The following is a 25,865-nucleotide window of genomic DNA, read 5'->3' on the forward strand; positions in this document are numbered from 1 at the left end:
TAATTACTCTTAAGGCGATTTCTTCCGTAGTTTTTTCAGTGATACATCATTTATGTGGAAAATATACAGCATCATTTCACAGTAACTCCGATATGACGATGTTTCCCAGAAGTAATTATTGATTGAGTTTGGATTATGGTTCTGTTGACAATCTGATCTTCATCATTACCATTCTTCATTAATGCCTGCAAGCAACATACGTACAGACATCAAAATTATTTTTGCGTTTTGTTTTTCTGATGTGAGCATTAGGTCATCATTCTTGGTATCAGTCCACACCTTTAATTATAAATGTCATAACTGAAAAAAAAAATAAAAAAGGTCATGGCTTATTTCTTGACCTCCGTTTAAAGAAATCATTTATACTTTTACAAGTGTTCGTTAACACCTTGAATATTTCAGTCAGCTAATAAGTCAATTAATTTGTCCAGGTATATTTTTCCCGGTGTATATATAGAAGGTAGAGCTTTACACGACCTCTACTATAATATTTACTCTCCAGTGTATCACAAATATCATGATCTGTAATGCTGAATAAAATAGCCTATTAAGTACAGTGGCGACATCTGGCGGTATATGGAAAGTCAATACATTCCTACCATTGTGTATCTAAGGCCAAAGAAATATCTGTTTCACGTTACTATCATTGATATATAGAACAAATATAAATAGGTTGGATGCTTTGTTTAAATAATATCCGAAAAAGCATTGTCATGGAGATCACTTTAGATAATGTTTAGTTAAAAATTCTTTTATTCTTTTTTCAATTTTGGAAAATATTTTTATCAACTTTTGAATCAATCAGTCACACATTTGGAAATGTTAATGAAATAAGAAAAAAAACCCGAAAAGACACGGATTTCATGTGACACGAACAAATAGCTGTTACATCTTGAAGTATAGATTGTTTGAAAATCCTTTAATTTGACTTTAGAAATATGTTAGTAGTACCCGACGAACGATTTCCATATCACAATGACCAGTATACCCTAAGGGGTACTTCAGCAGTACACCGTCATTAATATTCATTAGTTTGTCTCCGGAACCTCATTTGCATAATAACGTCGTGTCAAGCATGATCTACTTATTAGACCACACTGACCTTTGAACTATGCCTTGAAATAACATGGATCAATATCTGCTAGAGTGCATTGCGATACCATGTTCAACTGTAAGGAACGACAACTCTGGCATCGAGTATCAAACTATTTAATTTTGATAATGAACGATTAATCGATAAATCGGAATAGTACTCTGGACTTCGTTTTTCCAGGATATTGGTACAGCTCATTATCGGCCGCCATTTTGACAACATGCTCTTTTCGTACTCATGTTTCAAAGTTAAAATCTAAAGTTTTCTTGATTTATGAATATACTTTCCTTCTCTAAAAACAAATGTAATCCAAATTTTAATTTACTGGTGTAGATTCGCGTCAGTTTTTTTTTATTATAGATACTGAATGAAAAGTACGAAACGTATGCCACATACTGGTTGCTTCTAGTACTGATACACTAGCCCGATACACTACGTTGGTTTGGTACGTCCCCGTCCTGGACCGGGAGGTTGTTAACCTTTTTTTTTCGATTAATCGAACTTACAAAAACTTAGTCGAGCGCTTGATTTTTGGTTGTAGTCGAGCGATTTTCAACTTATTTCGACTATCGGAACACCACTAGCATACACCTTTAAGTTAATAATAGAGATATTTCCTTTGTTTTTGAAGTGGAGCCTACTTGTAATAGCTGGTGGCTACCTCACTGAACAACATACGGGATGTCCGCACGTGCATTCCAAACCATAATAATCACGATGGCGGTGGAGAGCCTGTTTATAAGCTCCTTGAAGGCCACAAACACATGCAACAGCCAACCCGTTGAGCTATCGTGACCCCCAAAAACGGTTGTCTTGTAACAATGCCGTAATGGAACAGAATAGAATTATACACAGTAAGATGACGTCATCGGATACTATACTATACCGGGGAATTTTTTTTTAAAAATCCGCACAAAATCCGCCACCACCTTGTAATATATCTCTTTAAGTAAGTCTGGGTTCCACTGCGTTCTTCATACATATGCATATTTTCCGTCGCAAGATGATCACATGATTGTAAATGCAAGTTGATGACGTAAGAAGCATGCTTTCAATATTCACACCACAGAACAGTTAAACAAACCCTGTGTAATGTCTGGTGCAGTATATCCTGGACTAAAACAGCAGTGTCATATATCGGTATTTGCGTCTATTTTAAAAGCATACAAGCGTCAGTGATCTAAAGATTCCTCTAGATATATTAGTAAACAAACCACTTCTTCGCTGAACAATATTATGATGCGTGATATTTATATCCGGATATTTGACCATCGGATCGAAAATTAGATTGCTTTTCTTATCTCTTATTCCGTCTTCGGTCCTTTCTGTCTTTAAGTTAACAACAGCTTTAGTTATTTGAACTCCATAGTGTGCGCGGGTCTAACTAATATACTTAAATGCACATGTTAAGAAAATGTAAGTATGCTAGAAAATTCCCCAAGTTAATATACAACTTGATATATCTTAATGTTTCTCAGTTTGTAGGTTAACGAAATGAGTGAGATCATAGTTCCGAATGCATGTTTGAGTTTTGTAAAATTCTGCTTCACACAGAAGCTCATAAGTCATGGTTTATTCTTTAAAACCCGCTCGCTTCAATTGGAAGCGTGTGACAGCAAAATTACAGATCACGTATTGCACACGCGATATCCATACTCAAGGGACCAATAAAATCATAAGATTGGGTTATATCTTAATTAGCGACAACGAATTTTCCTCTTGTCGTCTTGTGAAGATTTAAGTATGCCCTAGCCCTCAATTACAGAGAGGGATTTTACAAAGCGAGCACGTGCATCAACGTCATTTTGAAGCTTGATGAGAATTTTTTAGACATTCATATCTCTAACAGTATATAATAATACCTATATTATATATATATATATATATGTTTTAACTGGAGTCCACACAGGTCTCAAGAAATGTTATTCTAGCAGTTCAGAAGTCGGTGTAATGATCTGTTTTAACGTGAAGCTAGCAATGCCAGAGGTCCGCCTGCTAAGTGAAATCTGTAATTGTCTTATGTCAGCTTTATTATGATGAATTAGGAATTTGTAGGGAAATGATGAATCAACGAAGACCATTAATGGTCGATGACCTTTAAACAGAATTATTTCTCTAATATGGAATTATTTCTGATACTTGGCTGTCCATCAAAAAACTGTTACGTGCGGTATATTATAGGACACAAAGGCAGTGACAAGGGACCATCCCGCACTGCTATCTAATAATATTTGCTGCGGTTCCAAACATTTTAGAGGGAGTTATTGTTCTCGTGAAAATTCGCCGAACTACATTTTCCTTGACAAATATCTTTCAAATGGAATTAATTGAGTTCTGATACACATCGAAAAGGATGGTTTTTAAAAAAACTGTTGCATTAGTTTTAGGACTGACGGCCTTCTGAACTGTTGTAGTTTTAGCTCTAAGGTCGCTGGACCGACAACATTCTGATTCAAAAGTTACAAGGATGTTATATCAAGTAGATGGTGATCAGATTGCAACGAAATGAATCACGTGATGCAACAAGGATTGTGAGCTATGTACTAATTGTCTACAAGAACATTTTGTTGGCTAAAATTAGTATTGTAGGAGTCTATAATTGTTTAATTCAGCTTTCGAAGTGAATCCATAGTGCTTTTCTAAATCAGGACTGTGTGAAAGCGTAAAACCTTTCATCTTCATTCAATTTCATTTTTTTCTGTAGAAAAAGCAAGAAAAAATATCAAAATACTTAGTAAGTGTTAATAATACTAAGAAAAAGGAATCGATATTTTCGATGTGAATATATTCCGGATATTTGTAAATGTGTCAACGTCATCCGAGTCAGAATGTTACAATAAATTCTAGTTATCCTGTGACACATGCTAATGGTTGCCTTGTTTCACCCAGCAGGGAACATCTCGATGTTGATTGGATGATATAGGAGATTCGCTGTCCGTCTGGCACCATGAAAACCGAGCGCGACAGGAGAAATAAATATAAATGGTTTTCTCTAATGTACAAAAACATTTTTCAGAGTAGAGGGTTGACAAATGTTAGCAAATCACAGCTGAAAATATCTTTTTTTCTCCATCAACGTCTATATACAGTGTAATTGTGAAGCATTCTTATATATGTTTTTCTATAGGTTTACAGCGTCCATTTACAGTATCCAAGTCCTTTAAGCTTAATTTGATCCGATTTTTAAATCACTGGTCGTTTTTCTTCTCAATTTTTCGACATTATGAAATACACGATAATTTTTACTCAATATATAAAGAAAAAATCCATCATTTTAGGGTGTTAACTAATGGTGATTTATTTGTTCAACCAGTTTCGATCGATCAAGATTTAGATATTGATTTGAACTGCTATATCATATGGTAAATGAGTCATATTGTCTACAATCCCCATCGACAATGGTGTCACATTCAGAAATATTCTGTTTCTTTGTGCGATAGGAATCTGCACGTGTTTGATGCTCATTAGTATGCGTGGTGGTTTCTTTATTATATACCTTATTCTCATTTGAGAACGTGACATGACTTTCTTGGATTGACCAAATTTTACATGGCAGGTGTCCTCTATGCGGCGGAAGACGTCTTCCCTTACTTAAGGTGAGGGAGAATATAGAGTAGCCATCGGGGGAATTCGAGCGTTTACGGAGTTTCGCGGTTCCCGAGAATTACCGAAGTGTTCTTATTAAAGACTTTCAAAGAATGCAGCTCGATATACGTGTCATGTGATGATATTTTGATTCTAAATTATGTTAAGCGATGACGAAGTATTAGGAATGGTGGTCAAAATGACATGGGTGGTTTATCGTGTGTACACCAGTATACTTTACAAAACTGGTATCAACCTGTTAACCTCGTGACCTGGTCACGTGCAACACATGTACTTATCTTAATATACACTTACATACAAAGACCTACCTCAGTGTTGATATCAGTTGGATACAGCGTCCGGTCTCCAATGTCACCAACCGGAAGTTCACTCTAAATACAGGAAGTGAGAATGTTGCTCTTCCGGAAATATAAAGTGTACTTACGCTAAAGGAGAATTTAAATACGTATGTGATAGTGATACGGACATACATAAGTATATAAGTATATCGGATATAGGTAGTAAAGGTCATGAGTGAATACGTCGCGTGATGGAATATTGGAAGAGGTACCATAAGGGGAAATAGCAAATATAATCATAATGCCTTTCAGGACGGGGAAATTACCAAGTTGCCGTATCAATTATCCGACGATATATTAAAAGCTGCGTAACTAGGCATATCATATGGCAAAATACCAAGTCTGTATATGGAAGCTAAACATTATATTTCTAAAAAGAGTCTTTGTTATTTGTAAAATCATGAACGATCTTTAAAAAGGCAAAGTGAAATATTTTAGGTATAGCAAGCAAACCTCTCTGTATTTTGCAGGAGTTTCAATACCATATGGTTAGAAATGTGAACCGAGTTTAAAGATTTCAAAAATGTATCATTTCTTGTGTGTGAATGTGTTTCTCTTGAACTCAAATCCTGCTTGGTATTATGACGTTTTATGTTTTAAGAGATTTATACCAATGATAAAAAGTAGATTTGTCTTTTAAATTTATATATTAACTCGGTACACATGTTTGACGCCAAAAATATCTACATCGTGGACGAGTTTGTTTGAAGAGGAAATCTTATTTTGAATGTCACGGATGGTTCAGTAACGAAATTATATATTCCGGACGATGTTTGTGACCCAGATTTGTAGACTTACAACTGTCACGAGCAGCGTTGCCTTGCCGCACTTTCTAACATATTTGCATCAATATATCCCTGACGTCTGAGCAAGTTTAATCAAAATCTTATTGTTTTCCGCCATTGTCGTGTTGGTGACGTTATTCGACACTCGCCGGGGGGGTCTACCAATATTACTTCACCGAGGCCAACGAGGGGTCTTTTTATATTTCAATGATAAAAATTGTCAACCGCCATGATGAGTTATGAAAGTTTGATAAATGATTTATCATTGTAATCAGTGTTTGATTACTTCCTTTGTTTACTCTCTGTGTTGCTAGTTTGTTGTTGTAGTGTAGTTATTTGGGTTCGTGGGGTTCTCCCTCCCTTTTGTGTTTTTAACCTGTCTATTTTTATCTACTTGTTTGTTGTTGTAGTGTAGTTATTTGGGTTCGGGGGGTTCTCCCTCCGTTTTGTGTTTTTAACCTGTCTATTTTTATCTACTTGTTTGTTGTTAATTATAAATTCTTTTATATTCCTGTCGTATCAAATACTTACAAACATTTACATGATGTATACATAGATTGCAATGAAACACGAATTTCCATGACAACAGGCATGCTTTGGATCTTATGTTGATGGTAGCAAGTCATCAAGTGAAAACATGTGATAGAAAATCGAGTTTGTTTCTCCGTTGTTTTAGATGTAAAGATATAATAGTTATTTCAGTTACATATGAAATACCCCCTCTGGGACCCCAGACGCTGATAGGATCCCGCCATATTGATCGGTCCACTAGTGAAGATAGTGCCAGTCATTCCGGGATGTATCTGACGAAGTTATTGAATTTGGAAATGGAAGAAAATGGCCAAGTAAATCAGAGAGTACAAAAACACGTGTTTCTAATAACTTCAATGTATTATTTGGTACCTCACATAAAAAAAAAAAAAAAACGATAAAAGTATCAGCGCCATATTTGAGAGAATATATTCATCACGTGGGTTGCATTTTACGCAGGGTAGCAGTAGAGTACAATTCATAATTATGAGATAGAATGATTTGTTTTGTGACGTCATAGAATCTAAACAATTGCGTGATGTAAAACTACAAGTATGAAAAGTAGCGTCCATTTTATCATTTCATATCATTTATTTATTTTCCTAAATATTTTGAATAATACCCTTTTTTCAAATATAATACAAATTCCACTTGTTCACCTATCCCAAATAAGTCATATGTTTGTGCTTGGTTTTTGTTTGTTTGTTTGGTTGTTTTATTATTATTATTATTTAGTTTTAATATTATGGAACTAATTACGTTTGACATGCATTTTCCCTTCAATACATATTTTCTTTAGATATTAGATTGACATTCAGAGAGGCAATTTTCTTTACAAGTACAGAAACCAACGGGAAAATGGTGTTATGCTACCTAAATTCTGGGTCATTAACACTATTATTAGATTTCATATAGGAAACAACCGGCTGGCTGATGGGAATATCCACCATTAATGAATTCCATCGTTGTTGAATGGTTTAACAAGATGCACAATATTTTAAATGACTTCATTCAAAATTTCATAACAAATCACGTGTCTATGTGTTCAGATGTCAAAGTTAAAAACGCAATTAGATTCTCACGAGATTTCAAATGGCGAGACTATTTACAGTATAGCAACTTCCATCAACCGTCTGGCCCACACTTCCCGATCACGTGAAAAGCATTTCTCAGACACGTGCTTTCAACGCGATATGAACGCCGTATATTGACAAAAATAATTAAAAAGAGAATGATACATACAAAATGCCTCTCCAATATCCAGCATCTTTCCGGACCTTCTATAGCGATCTTAATTGTGAAGATGGAATATAGACGCCAGTTTTGAGGCCGACGGGGAAGTCGATCGAATACATACTTTATTGATGTTTTCCATTTGGTTTTGTCCATTAAATCCCTCAACTGAATATCTTATAAATATTTATATTCTAATGTTATATATTAACTTAATAACAAGTTTTACATATTTAAACTAAAATATTTAAATGTAAGATCATTTAAGTATTAAGTGTGATATTCGAGATTTCTTGGTCTCCCCAGTGCTGCCCCCTGTGGTAAAGATCCAACATGGGCTTGAAGAAGCTGCCAATCAGAATTAAGCATGCTTCAATTTCCCGCCTTTATCGATTTGGGAAAACGCATTAACCTTTCACCTGCCAGGCTCTATTTTTATCTAGACTTCTGCGTTTGTGCAGTGAAACAGAGATATGTACAAATTATGTAATCCAAGCGTAGGTTTTTCTGTATCGCGTGGTTGAGAGATTTTGAAAGGATGTGTATACACTTTACATACGGGTCTCTAAAGACGAACTATCGACGTGGATATGTTGTATCCAATCCGAGTGTAATTTGAAATACTTTTAGTCTTTAAAAAGATCAGCAAATCATAGACACTTATCAGACGTTTTGTTTTCAATTCACAAAGTTAATTATACATTTGTCATCTTCACTTAAATAATTTAGCCATTTAAAAACGTCAGGAGATAAACTCCATCAATACAAAGTGGTTAACATATGGATTCCGACCAAATGGTCATTTGTCAGATATCTCTCTGTCGATTACAGTACAGGAAAGGTTGTCACTTTTGAGTAGTGGTACTTCCTTACTTTAATATCGTTGAAGTAAACTAATCAAAATAAAGTATAACATATCAGATTACACATGGGGAAAAATCCTTTAAAAAGATACATCAATATTTTGTATTTTAGGTTTCTTTCGGATGCTATTTAGTTTTTCCTCATTTTACAGCCGACTTATACCGATCGCTTAACTATATTAGCCAATCAGAAACAAAACCAATGTCTTTATCCAATTTCCGCCCATTTGTGTCGAGTGATATCTCAAATATGATAGTCAAATATGTCTCCTTCCCAGAAACAATTTCTTTGTGTTACAAATGTACTGCCAGATTTGTCAAGATATGGCCCTTATCCTTCAACATCTTCACCGAAACCCTCTTCCGAATTGTGTCACTTGAAATCGACAAACCGATAAAAAAAAGTTCCTTGCATCGTAAAGCGATATCTATTTTAAATGATTCAGTTCCAGCAAAAATATCTCCTTCTGACGAAACCCTCCATGTCCCCCGTTTTGTCTTTTCGATCTGGACCGAGGTCACAGACCCTAAGTGTCCCCAAGGTCCATTAAAAATTCGACATTCACAATTCGACCTCCTGTCTATCGCACATCACTCTACCAACTTTTACCTAATCAAATTATCTTCCCCTTATGGGAATACAAACTTGCGAGTGAAACGATCACAGCGCCATCAAACGGCCCATAGGAGGCGTGGCTGCTTCTACATTTATTGATTTAGGTTTCTGCTTGCTGGATTTTTTTAAATAAATATGGGTGAATTTTTCCAACATATAAAACGTTTAACTGTCATTTCTAGAAATGTGACTCAAATTAGTAACATTCTACCCCACTTATCAACTGAAGCCAGGATATAGATATCTGTTATTTATTTTTTGTAAGATATGTTCGTGCAGTAATATGACACGTGGTTGTTGTACAGCGATCGATAATGGTTTAGAATCGAGGAGGTTTTTACATTATATGACGAGAATGTAAACATATGGTTCGGTCATTATTAAGGTGTCTCGTGCCGTCATAATCAGACTTGATATCGTTTGGATCCTTTACTGTCTGGGGTTGTTGGTGTGTCTACTGTATACTGAATTGATATATATTTCTAGGATTATTACCCAACCAATCTAACGTAGTCTACATACATGTCTTTACAGATACATTATTTAAAGTACAAACTGCTGTCAGCATATTAAAGGACGTTTAAAATATTTTTGTAGCCATATATGACACAACTTTGCATCGTTAAGTTCGGCTGTTTTCCATTACCAATATCGGATATTCATAAAAAAAGATCTGAACCCGATAAAAAGTAATGCAAATATAAAACATGTCGTTATTCCATATTTTATATCAAGCAGATTTGGGTCGATAAGAGCATTAGCCTTCCATCCAGGCTATAGATCCAAGGTGCGTGGTTCGACGCTATCAATTTGTGGCGGTTTGTGTCAACAGGAAGCTAAGAAACAGACTGGTCTGTGCTGTCATATTTGTGTAATTGCTTTGCATGGATTGCGGTGGGCCTTCCTATATTGTTCGGTGAGGTAGTCACAGCTTCTATAGGGCGATTTAACCGCAAAATTCCCATGACTGTTTTAGGTGCTGATGAAATCAACCAACCCACAAACCAACAAAGTAAATAAACAAATCAATCAGAGTAACGTTGATGGTATAGACTTTACATCCCAGAGTAATTTTATGCAGTCAGATTTCACAGATGTTTGGAAACAAATCTCGATTTTAAAATAGCATTTTTTTAAAATTTAATTTATAAGCTCGTCGAATTCTCGTTCTAAAACGACAAACTTACACATGAAGTCTCGTATAGTTGATCTAAATTGGAACGATTGTGAATGATACATGTAACAAAAATTGGCGAGAAGGGAAACAGTATTGGGAGTTAACTTTTCTCAACCTTTTATATTATTAATGATTGTTCGTCATAGTTCGATATATCTCTGAATCAGACCGTACATTTCACTGAATCACCAAAAACAGAACCAATGACGTCATCGAAACAATATACTAGTAACATATATCTCCATCATTGATTGAACTTTATAGACGGGTTTGACTGTTCTTTATAGACAGGTTTTACTGTATTTTATAGACAGGTTTTACTGTACTTTACAGACAGGCTGGGATGCACGGTATAGACAGGTTGATTGCACTTTATAGATAGGTTTGACTGTTCTTCATAGAGAGGTTTGACTCACTTTATAGACAGGTTTGACTGTTCTTTATAGAGAGGTATGATTGCACTTTATAGATAGGTTTGATTGCACTAGCTAATATTTAGTCTGATATCAGTAAAAGGATGTTTCTCAATATATCGAGTTACATGGTCGGTATAACTACACTAAAAAAGCTTGTTCAGCTGCTCTGCAAGTTCGGTTTCTCACATGCAAAGCAATCGCCGCAGTATCACGTTAAGATACGTGAAAAAAATACAAAACAAAATGCTGAATGTAGATTGCGATCCCTCAGGCAAACAAACGGATCCTGGGCTGCGGTGTCACATGCGATAATGTGTTATTGATCTTAGAGTTTTTCAGTAGAATACTCGAGGTTCAGGAATTCAACGCTATCAGTGGAAAAAGTGTGTATACTTTTAAGAGAATAAGAGGAGAACATCGATCGCATCCTCGTTTTGGTCCTATTTTGAATCTCTCCGATAAATGAAGGTAGCATACACCCTTAACCCAAAATATTCTTACGTTTACATGATCAACATTATGTTCTTTAGCTTCGTCCTTGTTGGGGATTAGTGGTCCTGTACGGCGTCAAAGCACGTGAATGATGAGGTGATTACACGGACAGAGGTCAGCTGGGAGGATTATCCCCAGGGGTCAACAGAACATTTATCAATATTATAAGTCATGTGTGATTGGCTATAAAGATTCAACGAATCCTTACAAAATTAAATACAGCCAAATGAGTTACAAACACAGGCAAAAACACGACTCTTCATTTTAAGCAGTGCAGAATGAAACTGAAGTTTTCCATGCTGGCTAATTTCAGTGATTTCGAATACAACGCGACAGTGGGGCAACACAACAATCCGACAATAATTATCTCGCGTTGGCGGGGTACCTTTGTCGCATTGACGAAAACGCAAAATAGCCGTAATTAGACCTCACAACATTCTCCATTCAGATGTCTCTGGGAAATTAAGTTTCATTTCTTTTTAATGGTTGCGGTATGTTGTCTCATTGTCTGTGTGTAGCCCTCCCTCTAAAGCCATCTGAGTATACCGACCCTCGTTATAAAGACTTTGGTATGTTGTCTCATTGTCTGTGTGTAGCCCTCCCTCTAAAGACACCTGGGTGTACTGACCCTCGTTATAAAGACTTTGGTATGTTGTTTCATTGTCTGTGTGTAGCCCTCCCTCTAAAGACACCTGGGTGTACTGACCCTCGTTATAAAGACTTTGATATGTTGTCTCATTGTCTGTGTGTAGCCCTCCCTCTAAAGACACCTGGGTGTACTGACCCTCGTTATAAAGACTTTGGTATGTTGTCTCATTGTGTGTGTGTAGCTCTCCCTCTAAAGACACCTCGGTGTACTGACCCTCGTTATAAAGACTTCAGTATGTTGTCTCATTGTCTGTGTGTAGCCCTCCCTCTAAAGACACCTCGGTGTACTGACCCTCGTTATAAAGACTTCAGTATGTTGTCTCATTGCCTATGTGTACCCCTCCCTCTAAAGACACCTGGGTGTACTGACCCTCGTTATAAAGACTTTGGTATGTTGTCTCATTGTCTGTGTGTAGCCCTCCCTCTAAAGACACCTGGGTGTACTGACCCTCGTTATAAAGACTTTGGTATGTTGTCTCATTGTCTGTGTGTAGCTCTCCCTCTAAAGACACCTCGGTGTACTGACCCTCGTTATAAAGACTTCAGTATGTTGTCTCATTGTCTGTGTGTAGCCCTCCCTCTAAAGACACCTCGGTGTACTGACCCTCGTTATAAAGACTTCAGTATGTTGTCTCATTGCCTATGTGTACCCCTCCCTCTAAAGACACCTGAGTGTACTGACCCTCGTTATAAAGACTTTGGTATGTTGTCTCATTGTCTGTATGTAGCCCTCCCTCTAAAGACACCTGGGTGTACCGACCCTCGTTATAAAGACTTCAGTATGTTGTCTCATTGTCTGTGTGTAGCCCTCCCTCTAAAGACACCTCGGTGTACTGACCCTCGTTATAAAAACTTCAGTATGTTGTCTCATTGCCTATGTGTACCCCTCCCTCTAAACACACCTAAGTGTACTGACCCTCGTTATAAAGACTTTGGTATGTTGTCATATTGTCTGTATGTAGCCCTCCCTCTAAAGACACCTGAGTTTTCCGACCCTCGTTATAAAGACTACGGTATATTGTCCCTCCTTATAATAACCTTTGTATTTTGACTAATATCTTTACGTTGGCCTTTTTGATCTCTCAATACATCATCCCTCTCGATGTTTCCGTTGTAGTGATTTGTGTAATAAATAGGGTTTTTGCGCCAATGGACGCTTTAGATATGACGGTTATTCCGTCATCAGATCAGTATCAAAATCTGCTCCTTTTTAATGTTATAGAATCACGGCATGTCGGTGGTGTGGAATCACCTCCGTGTATAAAATGGTAGTTTTGATAACTGTAGTCGTGTTGGAAGGGGAAGTAACTGGGACAGGTGTACAGTTGGTGTACACGTTTGCAAACGGTTGCTATTGATGAAATGTATCATAAACCTATTTTAGTCTGGGTTTTTTTGGTGTCTATTTTACAGTTATCGACATGGCTTCGGTTCCTCATAGGTTAGAGTAAGTCAGTGGTTTGTGAAAAATTCAAATTGTTTCCGCTAAAAAAAAAAACCAAAAACAAAAGCAGAAACAAAAGTGACAAAGGCAATTATAACACTATAAATATGTCAAACTGGACCGTCTCAAATTTACAGCTGTGAAACGACTAAGAATCTACCAATTTTGTTCAATAAACATTTCATTGTTTTTCTAACCATTGTTTATCTCTAGCCAACTTTGGGGTCTGGTTTCTATGATATTCAGTTACTTATCGGCCATGACCATTGTCAGGGTGATTTACTTTGACGGATGGACAAGTACACAAGATCTCGTTAATGAAAATATAGGAAACAATTACAGCGGACTGAAGCAGATTCTGAGGCCGTCAGTCACTAGAATTGTCTGGAGTTAATAAGTTGGAATAATACAACTACAAACGGCTTTGTATACAAACTTTGATCATATTATAGTTATTTATTCCATCCTACCGAGGCTAGTAAACGTCATCATAATGGCGATAATCGTTTTCTCACACCTTCTCGTTCACACGAGATTTCACGGCTCTCAGAAGTCTACTAGTATAGCAATATGATCACAAAGCCGGAAATATTTTATAGTTTAGTTAGCCCTTTTATTATCAAAGGAAATATCATTATTGGTTATAAACATTCCGTAATTACTCCCATTATTCTCGTTGTCTTGTTATGACAATGGTCCTTTTCTGCCGATCCGGATATTTTGCGTATGCGATTTTTCCATTTAGACACGTCGTATGATATTGCTTCCATAATGAATGCTCGGAAACTGATCGTAGCTAAGTGTATCCCTGGAGATAGAGATACGAGATAATTAACAATGTATCTAATTGTGGAAATTTGTTACATTGCTTTCCATAGATCTTACGTTACGTATTATGTCCTATTTGAGCGTCTAATTATAATAGCGTCACTGGTTACACACCGTGGGAGCTTAAACCTTGTACTTATATTGTGTGTCCCTTATTACACTCGATGAGAAGGTACACTTTCCATAGATCTTGCATTACGTATTATATTCCATGGGAACGTCTAATTATAATAGCGTCACTGGTTACACACCGTGGGAGCTTATACCTTGTACTTAAATTGTGTGTTCCTTATTGCACTCGATGAGAAGGTACACTGACCTTTATTACTCTTTTAACTCGTTACATGTTACACTGCGTTGGAAATTACATGATTGCAGACCACGTGGACGTTGGCTTTTTCATTCCTTGTCAGGATTAGGTACAGAAATGACGTCACACATACACAGAAATATTCTTACGTTATAATGAAGAGTACATTATGGAGTTGTGATGACTGCGAGTTTGATACAGAAAAGTACGTTTTCTGCAATATCTGCAAAAATATTATCAGAATGAACTTAAATCCGTTTCCATTTCGTATTTGATTTGGGGAAACTCGTTACAAATGCTTCATTTTATTTTGTCAAAGGCTCGCTAAAAAAAAATAAAAAAATATCTTCTCACCGATCGAACACTCCATGGGAACTTGTACTATGATTAGTCCGTGGGAAAGTGGATTACTACACAAATTGTACTCTATAATTAGTTACTATACTCCGTGGGAACATGAACTAAATCATTCCTTACGTTCTCAAGAGGAAATTGTTTCATTATCGATTTCCACTTTCTGATATCTCCATCAACACCCAAGCGACAGATAATTCTAAATTACTATAAAGAGTATCTGGTGTATTTCCCACTCACGCGATAAACCACGACTCCGTGTCTTACACGGTTTCACGTTTCAGTCTTTAAAACCACGACTCCGTGTCTTACACGGTTTCACGTTTCAATCTTAAATACCACGACTCCGTGTCTTACACGGTTTCACGTTTCAATCTTAAATACCACGACTCCGTGTCTTACACGGTTTCACGTTTCAGTCTTAAATACCACGACTCCGTGTCTTACACGGTTTCACGTTTCAGTCTTTAAAACCACGACTCCGTGTCTTACACGGTTTCACGTTTCAGTCTTTAATACCACGACTCCGTGTCTTACACGGTTTCACGTTTCAGTCTTTAAAACCACGACTCCGTGTCTTACACGGTTTCACGTTTCAGTCTTTAAAACAACGACTTCGTGTCTTACACGGTTTCACGTTTCAGTCTTTAAAACCACGACTCCGTGTCTTACACGGTTTCACGTTTCAGTCTTTAAAACCACGACTCCGTGTCTTACACGGTTTCACGTTTCAGTCTTTAAAACAACGACTTCGTGTCTTACACGGTTTCACGTTTCAGTCTTTAAAACCACGACTCCGTGTCTTACACGGTTTCACGTTTCAGTCTTTAAAACCACGACTCCGTGTCTTACACGGTTTCACGTTTCAGTCTTTAAAACCACGACTCCGTGTCTTACACGGTTTCACGTTTCAGTCTTTAAAACCACGACTCCGTGTCTTACACGGTTTCACGTTTCAGTCTTTAAAACCACGACTCCGTGTCTTACACGGTTTCAGGTTTCAGTCTTTAAAACCACGACTCCGTGTCTTACACGGTTTCAGGTTTCAGTCTTTAAAACCACGACTCCGAAGCTTACAGGGTTTCACGTTTCAGTCTTTAATACCACGACTCCGTGTCTTACACGGTTTCACGTTTCAATCTTAAATACCACGACTCCGTGTCTTACACGGTTTCACGTTTCAGTCTTTAAAACCACGACTCCGTGTCTTACATGGTTTCACGTTTCAGTCTTTAAAACCACGACTCCGTGTCTTACACGGTTTCAGGTTTCAGTCTTTAAAACCACGACTCCGTGTCTTACATGGTTTCACGTTTCAGTCTTTAAAACCACGACTCCGTGTCTTACACGGTTTCAGGTTTCAGTCTTTAAAACCACGACTCCGAAGCTTACATGGTTTCACGTTTCAGTCTTTAATACCACGACTCCGTGTCTTACACGGTTTCACGTTTCAGTCTTTAATACCACGACTCCGTGTCTTACACGGTTTCACGTTTCAGTCTTTAAAACCACGACTCCGTGTCTTACACGGTTTCACGTTTCAGTCTTTAATACCACGACTCCGTGTCTTACACGGTTTCACGTTTCAGTCTTTAAAACCACGACTCCGTGTCTTACACGATTTCAGGTTTCAGTCTTTAAAACCACGACTCCGAAGCTTACATGGTTTCACGTTTCAATCTTAAATACCACGACTCCGTAGCTTAGATGGTTTAACGTTTCAGTCTTAAAAACCTCGACTCCTTGGCTTAGATGGTTCCACGTTTCAGTCTTAAATAATACGACTCCGTAGCTTACATGGTTTCACGTTTCAATCTTAAATACCACGACTCCGTAGCTTAGATGGTTCCACGTTTCAGTCTTAAATAATACGACTCCATGTCTTGTTTCCAATCCTATTGTCTTTTTCTTGGCAATAAAATATGTTTTTAAACTTTATACTTAGGGACAAAAACAGGTACGGAGTTGTTATTTAAGATATTCAATGCGTGTTTCCATTCTCTATCGGTTTTCATGATATTTTGATCAGTCACGTGAAACATTTAATGTCTTGCTTTAAAAGGTTTGACATCCACGAAGTCGTATCAGATGAGAAAGCTGAATCACCTTTCATTTTCCACATCTTAAAATATATAGCCACCCCCACTGTCGCGAAAGATCGATTCTTCGCGTGCTGTAAAATAGATGTGCTTTTCTTGTAGAGTAAATATGGTATTAACTTTATAGAGTACTCTGGTAAGAATTTTAGGAAGGATACCGCAAAGGTTGTTGTAGTAGAGCATTCACACGAATACATCTGTATCAAATCAGTGATTTTAAAGTTCATATTTTTCGCTTTATGAAGATGAAATGAAGTCGCGAAATTAATACCATAAAAGATTAATTAAATCAATGAAGGAAATAGTTTGTTACGTTATATTCGTTAAAAATAAACTGTGCATCAAAGTTGTTAAAATGAGACATTTTCAGGCTTGAAAATTCAGCTTTATTTTAACGAACTGAACCAGTACCAGTGTTTTGTCGAACTCTTTCGAGGACCTCAAAAACAGTTTCGCTAAAACAAATTGTCAAATAAGTGTTTCATATATATTGTTTTAATTTTATAAAGATACGAACATGAATTCTGATCTTTAAACTGTATCTTTTTATTAAACTGTTTTGATGTTTATGTTATTATATATAAATATGTCGTCCATTTTAACCTAGTTTGAACACAAGCAGCTATAAACAGATTCGGATAATGATTTACTGGTCTAAAATATAGAGCTCTTCTGTGAAGAAGATTCGTTTAAGTATGGTAGCGTGCATCATTAAGCCAGCACATTTATGGACTGTCGGTTCCTAGGCTATAAAAACCCTGTCTTGGTGTGATTTTGTAACAAATCTTGAAACGAATCGTCTATATTAGATTTTGCGATCTGCCATGACAACCGTTGCCATGGCGATTGAAATAAAACTTTAGCAATTCTGATAGCTATCATGACAAACGAATTCCCTAGTCTCGCGAACAGCCATGTAATGATGTAAATGAGACAGAGATACAGAATAGCTGTTGGAGACGGAAAAATTGATTCCGCTTTCGTTTCGGATATTAGTCTCACGAATTTGTCGTTTCCCGTGTGTGTTTTTGACGTTCCGGGTCAGTAATTTGGATTTCAATGGAAATGGACTGGAACAAAGTGGAATTTGTGTCTCGTGTGAAATTATTCTGACACTGTTTGGAGTTAAGTGAAAATATATTTGATTTAATCATTTTAAAATATAGGCCATACGGGCAGATCAAAATCCATTTGCTAAGTGTTATATTAGAGGAGAAGAAATATCGATAGTTTCTCCTCGTTTATACTTAGATACGTACTGCGGGCTCTTGATTCTTTCGTCACAGTTGTTTTGTGGTATGCTGCAATGAAATATTACGATTTAGGTACCGATAGGAAGCATTCTGCCCTTGTTTAGTTGATTTCATTTTGATGAAAAACCTCATTATCGGAAGTAGTCCTTTTTGTTTTTTGGTTGTTTTTTTTTCTTGGGTTTTTTAAATCTACCTGAAGTAACATAGTACAGATTGTATTTATTTTCTGTTGGGAGAAATCTTAGTCGTTGCTATCAAGCGCATTTATAACACACAATCTGCCGACAAAATTATTGTAAAATATCTGACAATATTAGCATCTTACGCCTGCCCGCCCTCTTATTGTCAACACCACAGCGTTATGCTTATCAAAGGCTAACGTTGGCATTGTATATAAGAAAATCCTGTCGATGAAATGGAACACTTGGAAGTTTGTAGAGAACCATCAATGTGACATAAGATTCACATGCAAGATTCCATTTTGTGTTTTATTTGTTTAGAAGATGTGATTCTGTTTAAGACCAGCTATGAACAAATACATGAAAGAAAAAAAACGTTCTTCTGATGCAGACTTCAATGTAAACATTGAGATACACTCCACTTTTATCACAAATAGCACTTGAATGCACCGGCTGAGATAAGAAAACAATCACCGTTATCAATACTGTGAAGGAGGATTATCTCCCCTGTCGACCGGATGACAAGTGTGCGCCTGCTCACAGGCAGATAACGAACATACTTGTCTTCGCGTGCTGAACCTACTCTCAATGTCACCGAGCGTCGCTGTCAGAAGGGTCACTGCAAACGATTTCTTTAGACTGTAATATTATTCGATATCAGCCCTTTGAGTGGAAAAGGTTTCACGAACTTTTGATAAATTGTTTTGACGGTAAACTAAACGTCATCGGGGCCATTTAACGTTTACAAAAATTACATAAAGGATATTTTTCTGGACAGAAGTGTTTTTTCTGAAATTGTGAATTGACTATACTGTTTCAAGATACATCAATGTAACAGTAGAGTTAGACAGTTGTTAATACATGACGCGGACTTTGAAAATATACGAGCTTTAATCATTGTCCCTGGCGAGTGGTCTCACACAAAAACTATCACATCATTACCCAAACATAAACCATCACATCATTACCCAAACATAGACCATCATCACCTCCCTACCCAAACATAGACAATCACATCCCTACCCAAACATAAACCATCACATCCCTACCCAAACATAGACGTCACATCCCTACCCAAACATAGACGTCACATCCCTACCCAATCATAGACATCACACCCCTTCCCAAACATAGACCATCACATCCCTACCCAAACATAGACATCACATCCCTACTCAAACATAAACCATCACATCCCTACCCAAACATAGACATCACATCCCTACCCAAACATAGAACATCACATCCCTACCCAAACATAGACGTCACATCCCTACCCAAACATAGACATCACATCCCTACCCAAACATAGACATTACATCCCTACCCAAACATAGACATCACCTCCCTACCCAAACATAGACCATCACATCCCTACCCAAACATAGACGTCACATCCCTACCCAAACATAGACGTCACATCCCTACCCAAACATAGACCATCACATCCTTACCCAAACATAGACGTCACATCCCTACCCAAACATAGACATCACATCCCTACCCAAACATAGACATCACATCCCTACCCAAACATAGACATCACATCCCTACCCAAACATAGACCATCACATCCCTACCCAAACATAGACATCGCATCCCTACCCAAACATAGACATCGCATCCCTTCCCAAACATAGTCATCACATCCCTACCCAAACATAGACCATCACATCCCTACCCAAACATAGACATCACATCCCTACCCAAACATAGACGTCACATCCCTACCCAAACATAGACATCGCATCCCTTCCCAAACATAGACATCACATCCCTACCCAAACATTGACCATCACATCCCTACCCAAACATAGACGTCACATCCCTACCCAAACATAGACATCACATCCCTACCCAAACATTGACCATCACATCCATACCCAAACATAGACATCACATCCCTACCCAAACATAGACATCACATCCCTACCCAAACATAGACCATCACATCCCTACCCAAACATTGACCATCACATCCCTACCCAAACATAGACATCACATCCCTACCCAAACATAGGCTTCACATCCCTACCCAAACATAGACGTCACATCCCTACCCAAACATAGACATCACATCCCTACCCAAACATAGACGTCACATCCATACCCAAACATAGACATCACATCCCTACCCAAACATAGACATCACATCCCTACCCAAACATAGACCATCACATCCCTACCCAAACATTGACCATCACATCCCTACCCAAACATAGACATCACATCCCTACCCAAACATAGGCTTCACATCCCTACCCAAACATAGACATCACATCCCTACCCAAACATAGACATCACATCTCTACCCAAACATAGACCATCACATCCCTACCCAAACATAGACATCACATCCCTACCCAAACATAGGCTTCACATCCCTACCCAAACATAGACATCACATCCCTACCCAAACATAGACATCGCATCCCTTCCCAAACATAGACATCACATCCCTACCCAAACATAGACATCACAATCCTATAAAATATTTTAATATACTTGTATACTAGATAATTTGTCCTTATTTCTCTTACATAGACATGTGTCCGTCCGATATATAATTATCAATTTAATTTACCAACATGCTTGATGTGTCAGTTTTGAGATTACATGGGATGTCTCAAATATTTTGTAATTGTTACGATTTCTCAAAGCCTCTAGGGCCCGTATCTCACTAGCGAACTTCTATAACGACATGACAGTTAACCCCCTGTAGGGCCCCTTGTCAGAGTTGCGACACAATAGATCGACATTCCGGGAATAGCAATGATGCGGGTAGATTGTATACATACTGTGATCGCAGCCTCGGGATAACAGTGCTGGGCTGATTGTGTTACCACACATTGTGGTATGTACCCGTCCAATTCTCTACATTATCACTCAGGGACTTGTGGTTTTTTCTGGGAGTTTAAATTAACCATATTGAATTTATTTTCGTTCATATACGTTTATGATATTTGGATTATGATAATAATTTCATTTGTTAGAATCAAATATTCGACTAACAAGATATTTCTTTCTTTTGTTTAATTAATTTTTAAAATACCTTTCTAAATATTGAAAACATGTCACAGCCCTTGTACGTTTCACGTTAGAAGCAGAAACGAAAATTGGCTGTAGCTGTGGGCGTCATTTGCAGGTTCGAATGTGAATAGCATTGTTATATACCAAGCTTCACTAACCAGTTATTATCTCGAAATGTCACACGTGATAGTATTGATTTCAAGACCAGTAGTCAGATTAGTGATACAAGTTTCAACCCACATTCTGATTGTTTTATACGTATTTGTGTAAATGGAAACAACGCGATTATTCACTGCGGGGGAAAGACACTTGAATGTATTTCTACTTCTGGGGTAAGGCCTTTGGAAAGGGAAATATATATACAGGAATTGTTAAAAGTCATGATCTACGATATATATTACAGTTACACCTCGTTATCTCGAAGTCGACCGTGGCGGAAACTTCGAGATATCGTATCATTCGATTTAGATAATATAGTGTAAAGTTTGGCCTGGGCCGACGAAATGTTTCCTCGAGAAAAGAGTTCGAGATAACGAGATAGATGTACTTCTCATATCATATGGTACGATGGGTTTGTTAAGCGATTAAAAAAACGAAGAAGAGCGTATCAGACCCCTGTGTCTATTAAGATTTGGAATATGGTGAACACAGTGGTATGTTTACATTATCCAGATTAAAACTGTTATCTTTCATAGATTATTGTATGTGATATGATTGATACACCTGTGAACATCTACGTATAGCATTTGTATGTATTAGAGAATTTATGAGGTATAACTCCCTCATACATCCTTAAGTTAAAACTTTTTTTTAATAAAAATTTGGCAATATGAACTCTTATAGCATACACACTTAAATTATAGATAAATATCGGTTTTTATTTGATCATATTTTATTAATTTGAAAAATGGGAATAAATTATGAGTATAAGTCGGTCTTTTTACCCTTCTGAACTTTAAGTTTTGAAAATGGAGGACAACAAATTGGTATAAAGATAACTACATCCTTAAATGATAAGTAAGTCTTAATCTTCTTTATGTCTCTATCTCTCAATTCGAAAACGATGGATAACCCTTGTATAAATTGAATATAACATACCTCCTTAAGTAAAAAATCAAGTCATATTTCTCTTTATGTCGCATCAATTTGAAAACGAGGGATAACTCTTGTATAAATTCAATATAACATACCTCCTTAAGTTAAAAATCAAATCATATTTCTCTTTATATCGCATCAATTTGAAAACGAGGGATAACTCTTGTATAAATTCAATATAACATACCTCCTTAAGTTAAAAATAAGTCTAAGTTTTCATTCCTCTCTTAATACGATCTAGATCAGGTTGTCCCTGTGTGTATCTGTATCATGTTACTGTCGCGATAGAATACGATTCAACATGCCTAAACATAAAACACCCTCTGAATTAATCGCATTCGTACTCTACCTAGAGTATCCGGTATCTTAGACCCTATACCCAAAACATTGTTAGCTTTGTCAAAAAAAGTGTTAAATTCGACCATCAAATTTTATCAAATATTTTTAAATCTACACAAACTATAGTTATGTATTAGAAATAAAAAAAAACTTGAACAACAATAATATTTTCAACTTTAAAGAATTCTTGCAAAAATATAGGCACGAAATTTTAGTTTGTGGATTAGATGCCTTAATTACTATTTTCAGTGACTTGTATTTCTCAGAATCTATGTACAAAGACTAAAATCTGTTTTTTATCAATTGTTTAATGATTTAAATTCTTATTTTAGACGAACAGTGTTTTATTGTAACTACTTTGGTTCAGCTTGTGAGAAATAGAATTTCATACTTTCTTCCATCACAACGTGATCTAATATCTCGCCGAATCTAATTTTACACGCGAAAAAGTCGGTTATGGTATATATATGCGCGGAGTATATAGTTCGAGTAATATTTCAAGTTAAACTTGATATTGTTAAGACAAGAAATAATTGTATTCATATCAGGAGATGAGGTTGTCGAAATATTCTAATTTAATGGAGCCAGGTCACGTTGTGATCTTGTATATACAGTATATATATATATATATATATATATAAGTGTGCGTGTGAGAGGGTGTGTGTCACTAAGGACAGAAATATGCGCGATAACGCTCTCTATACGTTAATTTACGTATCATATATACCTGCCTGTACATCTCAAATACATATTCATACCTGTCCCTCATTTTATCATTGCAGATTGCAACCGATAACTTGACCTCTGAACCTGCCTTTGACATCCATACTGACCTTTGACCCCACACGACGGTGGGGCGGGTATAGATGAGAACAGATATGATACGAGATAGGGTGATTTGTCTCTGGAAGATGGTGGGTGTTTCTGGCTCCGGCATAGATTACAAAGGATTAATGATATATGCATTGGTAAGTTCATATCTTTAAATAATTTTTACACAAAAGAGGCGATGTCATTATGGTGATAACAAAACTTTACCTTATTCCAACTATCCTGTAACCTTATTCGCACGCCTTTACTTTACCTTTTGCACTCTTTTCGCCTTATTTTGACGACGGAATTGATTTATCTTATTCTTAATGTCCCTTTTCACCCTAGTTTTACTTCTTAACTTTACCTTATTCTTAATATCCGTTTACGCCTTATTTTGACAACACAATCTATTTACCTTATTCTCAATGTTCATTTTCACGTTAATTCTGACATGTATAATTAAACTCGAAATAACGTAACTGTATGTGACGGTTATTTGTTTTCCTTAATTCGATTAGTTTTCGGTCATCTTTATCATTAGTCCTCCACCTCTTGGTCATGGGTTCGAAACCTACGTAAAATAGTCGTCAGGTACTGGTTTTTCTCCGGGTATTCCGGATTTCCATCACCCAAAAAGCATAATGTTTAATATACATCAATTAACAATGAAATATTTACATATTGAACGGTTTATAGGACAACAGATTTGTATACTGGTATGGTAAACGTAATGGAGTTCATTTCGTAATTAACTGCATAGATCGCACAGACGTTGCTTAGTATGTTTCCATTACCCAATCTAACTCTGTATTGCTAATTAGCTCGGTACTACTGCCTCTTAAAATGACACCATTAAGTTGTATAAACAATTTATCCCATGCTTGTAATACAGCTTTAGAGATTTAGTAGAAAATCTATTCCGATAATGAAGTCACGTGATATTGACACGTGTATATAGAACGTTCCGAATGGAGCACTCCATTGATAAGTGCCTGTTATCGAATAAAAACAAATACCACTCGAACGTTCTACAATAGGAACGATATTTCGTAGTAAATGGATAGGCGTTGTTGTGATGACTTTGATGGCTGTTCGATAATCAGAATGGCAAGACTCCAGATGTTCCTCAGAGTTTTCTCTCATCTCTGTCACTGTCATTGTCCGTCTCTGACTCTGACATCAGAAACGAACATCAAAACTATGTAACACTCTTAACGAAAAAAGAAAGTAGACTTTTGTGCTTGATTTTTTTCCTCGTTTCGCTCCGGATTTAAAAGTTTTCTAGTAGGAAATCCGTGATAATGAATTCAAAGATACGTTTTCCTGATCTTGACTTAAACCCTATCTATTTCCTGGCTTGGCGTCTTTTCCGATTTCCGCATCTCAATCTGATCTAACAAACATTGAGTTGACGTGAATCCGATAACATATGCAAATGACGTCTTCGTTATGTAAACGCTTGTCAGATTTGACATAAGGTCATAGCTCCATATCTACATTTGGAATTAGTTTCGGTTTTTTATTGGACAATTGAATACAGAGTTCGAGCAACGAGGACGTGAGCTTATTTTTTCCTGTAGAGCAGTTATTCTGTAATGTCGTGCACCTGCACAATGACAAGTAAATCCCAACATGTCAAAATAGTCTTAATCCATACTCAAATTCAATAAAAACTAAAATAAAGATTAATACGGAGATTCATTAATGTTCCGGGAAGAGTAATTGAAACAAATAACAGGCATATGACTACAAGAGACTTGTGAAGTTAATGTAGGAATCTCGTGAAAAATACGTTACGATTTTCATCAATTTCATGAACAGATAACAGAGTTTGTTCATCACATAACTTATTAATGTAAACTTTTGTGTGAACAGCATTTTATTAGAATGAAACTTTTTTTTCGAAATTTTCACTGTATTACGTCATTTGGTATGTGTGCTGTTGATTTCACGTTGTTAATACAAACAAAGGAAAAAAATAATTATCTGAAGTTAGATAATCATTTTTTATGTTTAGCACAGGTGTATGGTGCACTGCATTTCCTGTTATTTTGGGTGATTTCCCCTTGAAAGATTTAACTCCGAATATTTTCGATTTCAGAACATCTTTAAATGAAATTAAAAAATGTACATATACATCGCATAGGGTTATTGGCTAAACCATCTGAGGGAATCACATTAATGTTTTATTTTGCTCAACTGTGTGAATAAAAACCACAAGCAGATATATTTTAACACAATGAAGAGCGTCCATTCTAACGGAGTATCCAACTTTTGACGGAAAGTCCCGAAGGTCTTTAGCCTCTCTATCTGTTTGCGTGTC

The sequence above is a fragment of the Ylistrum balloti genome, unplaced genomic scaffold (assembly GCF_031769215.1).
Source record: "Ylistrum balloti isolate Yb309-2 unplaced genomic scaffold, AGI_CSIRO_Ybal_v1 Utg370602, whole genome shotgun sequence".
Taxonomy (NCBI): Eukaryota; Metazoa; Mollusca; class Bivalvia; order Pectinida; family Pectinidae; genus Ylistrum; species Ylistrum balloti.